The sequence below is a fragment of the Cebus imitator genome, unplaced genomic scaffold, assembly GCF_001604975.1.
Source record: "Cebus imitator isolate Cc_AM_T3 unplaced genomic scaffold, Cebus_imitator-1.0 Scaffold83, whole genome shotgun sequence".
In the NCBI taxonomy this organism is placed as follows: Eukaryota; Metazoa; Chordata; class Mammalia; order Primates; family Cebidae; genus Cebus; species Cebus imitator.
In genome coordinates, this window is record NW_016107398.1 from 5887346 (window position 1) to 5891816 (window position 4471).

Genomic DNA, 4471 nt, shown 5'->3' on the forward strand with positions numbered 1-4471 from the left:
CAGGATTAAAAAGTAAGAAATTTGGAAAGTCCAGCAATAAAATCCAACAGCTGTGTCTCTCCCCAGTTGAAGTCCCAAACTCTAAAGGTAACTACTTTTACTTGTTCTGTTTTTACTGCTTCTGGGAGCTACCTCCTTACCTCTAAAGAACATGCTTACCTTCTGTTGTTCTGCTCTGACAGACTAGGATTTAGATATGCCACCACCCTGTGACCCCACATTTCTTTAGAGCTAAAGTTTTATTTTTTGCTCTATTACATTGGTTAAGAATGCAACTTTGAGGCCAGGCACTGTGGCTCATGCCTGTAAACCCAGCACTTTGGGAAGCCAAGGCAGGCGGGTCATGAGGTCAAGAAATCGAGACCATCCTGGCCAACATGGTGAAGCCCCATCTCTACTAAAAATACAAAAATCAGCTGGGCATGGTGGCACATGTCTGTAATCCCAGCTACTCGGGAGGCTGAAGCAGGAGAATCGCTTGAACCAGGGAAGCAGAGGTTGCAGTGAGCTTAGTTTGTGCCACTGCACTCTAGCCTGGTGACAGAGTGAGACTCTGTCTCAAAAATAAATAAATAAAAATTTTTTTTTTTTTTTTTTTTTTGAGACGGAGTTTCACTCATGTTACCCAGGCTGGAGTGCAATGGCGCGATCTTGGCTCACCGCAACCTCCGCCTCCTGGGTTCAGGCAATTCTCCTGCCTCAGCCTCCCCAGTAGCTGGGATTACAGGCACACACCACCATGCCCAGCTAATTTTTTGTATTTTTAGTAGAGACGGGGTTTCACCATGTTGACCAGGATGGTCTCGATCTCTTGACCTCGTGATCCACCCGCCTCGGCCTCCCAAAGTGCTGGGATTACAGGCTTGAGCCACCGCGCCCGGCCCACATAAATAAAAATTTTTTAAAAATGTAGCTTTGAAATGCAGTTGGCCCTCTACCTGCGTGTTCCAAATCCTTGGGCTCAATCATCCGCAGATCAAAAATATTTGGGAAAAAGATGGCATCTGTACTGAACACGTATACATTTCTTCTCATCATCCTCTAGAGTATAACAACTATTTACATAGCATTTACATTGTATTAGGTACTATAAGTAGCCTAGAGATGATTTATGTGGGAGGATTTATGATTTATAGGGGAAGAATGCATGAGTTATATGCAAACACTACACCATTTTATATCAGGGACTTGAGTATCTGCAGATTTTGGTGTCTGTCGAGGGTCCTAGAACCAATCTCCCATAGATACTGAAGCAAAATTGTATATATACTTCAGTCTCTATCTCTTGTTCATTCAGTTTTTGCAAATTTCTCATTTCCCTACTTTATAGATGAGAAAAGGAGGTTCAGAAAGATCATCCCTTACCCAAGGCCACACAGTTGGTAAATGGTAGAGCTGGATACAAGCCTAGATCAGCCCCTACATGCTCAGACTACTACTGTGGTCCCCGAGACATTTTTGCCTGCCACCTAACCCTGAAGGGGTCAGCCGCTATTTTTACACCTATTACTATGCAAAAAGAGTAGTCTCCCCCAGGACTTAGCTCTGTTTTCGAGTTAAAATACCACATTAGCAGGTGGAAGAAGGCTGTTTACAGAATGGATTGCAGAGAACAGTGGTTCAGTCCCTGAAGTCTTGGGCCCATTTGAATGCCCTCATTCTCTTGTTGCCAGGAAGCAGGATTAAGTGGTGGTGGGCACCTGTAGTCCCAGCTACTTGGGAGGCTGAGGTAGGAGAATTGCTTGAACCCGGGAGGCGGAGGTTGCAGTGAGCTGAGATGGCACCATTGCACTCCAGCCTGGCCAACAGAGTGAGACTCCATCTCAAAAACAAAAAGGTACTCCAAGGCCGGGCACAGTGGCTCACACCTATAATCCCAGCACTTTGAGAGGCCACGACAGGCAGATCATCTATGATCAGGAGTTCAAAACCAGCCTGCCCAACATGGTGAAACACCATCTGTACTAAAAATACAAAATTAGCTGGGCATGGTGGCGCACACACGTAATCCCAGCTACTCGGGATGCTGAGGCAGGAGACTCGCTTGAACCTGGGAGGTGGAGGTTGCAGTCAGCCTAGACTGTGCCACTGCATTCCAGCCTGGGCAACAAGGGTGATACTCTGTCTGAAAATAAATAAAGTTACTCCAGGGTATTTTACGGCAATAGAGGTTGTCAGGTGACAACCTGCTCAGAAGTTCCCTGTCAGCACTGTCACTCAACGGTAGCAGGAGACAACAAATCTGTGGGAGTGAGTAGCTCTTTGTCTAGTGTCCCCCCCCAACTCTGGGAAGACATTAGAGGTCTCACTGGTGTCAGCCTCACTAGGAGTCTCCCTCCTCTGTGGAGCCGTGAAAGACTGTTCTCATCACTCTTTGATCATTTAAATACCAGATCAGACCCGGCTACAGCTGATGATAATTGTTTCTCAAGCTTTTTCAGTTTACCTAGTAGTATATCTGAGTACAGAGCCCAACCTGCAATGCTAGCACTTTGGGAGGCTGAGGTGGATGAATCACTTGACCCCAGGAGTTTGAGACCAGCCTAAGCAATGTGACAAAACCTTCTCTCCACTAAAAACACAAAAATTAGCTGGGCATGGTGGGGTGCACCTGTAGTCTCAGCTACTCAGTAGGCTGAGGCAGGAGAATCACCTGAATGTGGAAGGGCCAGGTTGCAGTGAGCTGTGATCCTGCCATTGCACTCAGCCTGGGCAACAGAGTAAGACCTGGTCTCAAAAAAGAATGCAGAACTCAAGGCCCACGGCAGCATCTACGCAGTGATGTGCTGGTAAATTTTTAACAACTGACTCTCCTTGAGGTGGGGGCCGATATGTAGCATTTACCAATTTCCATGGTGTAAATACTCTCACTAGAGTTGATTCTGAGCTACCCACCTGACTTCACTGAACATGAAATTGGAAAGAAATACACAGTAGCAATTCATTACAAACTATTTCCATCACAGATGTAATAGATGTAAATAACTCAGAAAGCATAGTAGTAAAATAAAGTGATGATTTTTAAGAATGCTTAAAAAAATTGGTCATGTTTATAATTTGATCTTTAATAATGGCCATGTTTAACAAAATTCCTGAACATTTAACAGCCAGCTCTTGGGAGCTGGTACAAACCAATGTCAGCATGCCACTGCTCTTGTGTACAACTTAGGAACTTGCCACTAGAACTATGGCAATGATTCAGGAGCTGGTATGAATGAGAAGAGAGTGGCCCACCTAGAAATTGTAAAATGCCCAGGAGCATGGGCTCTGGTCACACGGAGAGAGCAGGCCAAGGTGGGGTATATCTCTGAGAGATTTGAATACAGCTGGAATTTTATTCAGTGGACTCAGATGTGCAAAAAAGGACAGGCTTCTTTGCAATTATTCTTATCTTCCTCGAAGGCTTCTATTCTTCTGGTGGGGGCAGAGGGCTTCCACTTGTCTATGAAAGGTAACTCAGGAGAACTAATTTTCTCTGCATTCAGACAGTCTCTTCCAGATGATCTCGGCCCTTCTTGAATAATGATCTGGTCTTTCTATTCTCTCCCCACCCCCTTGCTTGTTTAGCAAAGCTGGTGCGTTAGGTTGCTAGCACTGCTGTAACTAAGCACCACAGATCGAATGGTTTACACAATAGGAATTTATTGTCTCTCACTTCTGGGGTTGGAAATCTGAGCTTAAGGTGCTGGCAGGGTTGGTTCCTTCTGAGGGATGTGAGGGAAGGATCTGTCCCAGGCCTTTGTCCTTGGTTTGTAGCTGGCTGTCTTCTTCCTGTGTCTCTTCACATGGTGTGTCCTTCCTGCATGCATCTGTCCCTCATGTCCTCTTTTTATAAGGACACAAATCATGTTGGATTAGGGGCTCACCCTACTTCCATATGACCTCATCTTGACTGACTATATCTGCAACAACTCTGTTTCCAAAGAAGGTCACCTTCTGAGGCACTGGGGGTTAGGATTTCAACATAGGAATGGGGTGGGCACAGTTCAGTCCATAACAGATGGTATGCGGCTACAGACTCATGAGCATGGGAAGGCATGTGCTCGTGTGCGCATGTCCTCATGGGGGTGGAGGCCTGGAGGCCGTCCTCCACATCCTTCGTGGTTTTCACCGTAGAGTGGCTGCACTGGGTCAGGTTCCCGCCATCCCATGCCTGCCACATGCTTGCTCAACTGAAGCTGGTCCCACCTGGCCCTTTTGGCTTCCACATCTGTGTTTCCTCTAGGTCATTTGGTTTTCACATTTTGTGGCCTCTAGTTCTCCCCCAGCCTCTGGAATCCACTGGTTCTAAGGATTCAACCGCATAGGGCTTTGGGCCCCCCGGCTGCCTCTATTTTCACCTTGTACAGTTCAGGGCTCCGTGAGACCTTCCTGCAGCACCCCTTCAGTCTGGGGGCTCCATGTGGGATGCAGACCTTCCCTAAGGCACTTAGGGAAAGAAAAAACAGCCCCACTACTCTGAAGTTTCCTA